This window comes from Olea europaea, chromosome 12 (assembly GCF_002742605.1).
Source record: "Olea europaea var. sylvestris chromosome 12, O_europaea_v1, whole genome shotgun sequence".
Lineage (NCBI taxonomy): Eukaryota > Viridiplantae > Streptophyta > Magnoliopsida > Lamiales > Oleaceae > Olea > Olea europaea.
Genome location: NC_036248.1, coordinates 14,455,875 through 14,456,574, shown reverse-complemented (window position 1 = coordinate 14,456,574; position 700 = coordinate 14,455,875).

Genomic DNA, 700 nt, shown 5'->3' with positions numbered 1-700 from the left:
CTGGATCTCCAGCCCCTAGCCTCTTAGTGATTGGTGGAGGTAAATCGCGGTATATGTCCAAGTTGACCAGAGTTCGAATAGCCTTTATACTCCTGGCCCCAAGGGACCCTCCTCCATGGTTATTACATCACCAAGCTGCTCCAACCAAGATGGTTATTACAAACACTCAACTGCTCCAACCAGGAATTGAACTTCCCACGCTAGGGTTGCGAGCCCCGCACTGCCCTTCCTTTGCCAACTTGGATGTGCCCCGGGAGGCTCATTTTTCTTTACTAGGAAATGAATTGAAAGCTCAAGTATTGAACAAAACGTTAAATAAGAGACAAATACCTTAATCGCACAAGAACTAAGGTTCAAAAAAATAATACATAATTTTGTTCCTATAGAATTAACTCCTGCATCGCACAAACACAAGGTTGCAAAGACACAAATGTTAAAAAAATTTAAAACTATAAGAATTTAGAGAAAAAGAAAGTAGAAAATAGACAATAGTCTGAAGTCTATTACCGAAATTAAGGTAGTGGGGAGTGGGAAGGAATGGTATGCACCAAAAAGAGAAAACAAACAAATGAGAGGAAGCAGACAAATTTGAAACTTGCAGGATGGACGATATCTGCCAATGCTTGTTACTGTAACAACATAAAGTTGAAATTAACAGAGACAGATTCGTGCTTGTGTTATGTGGGAGACAAACAAAAGA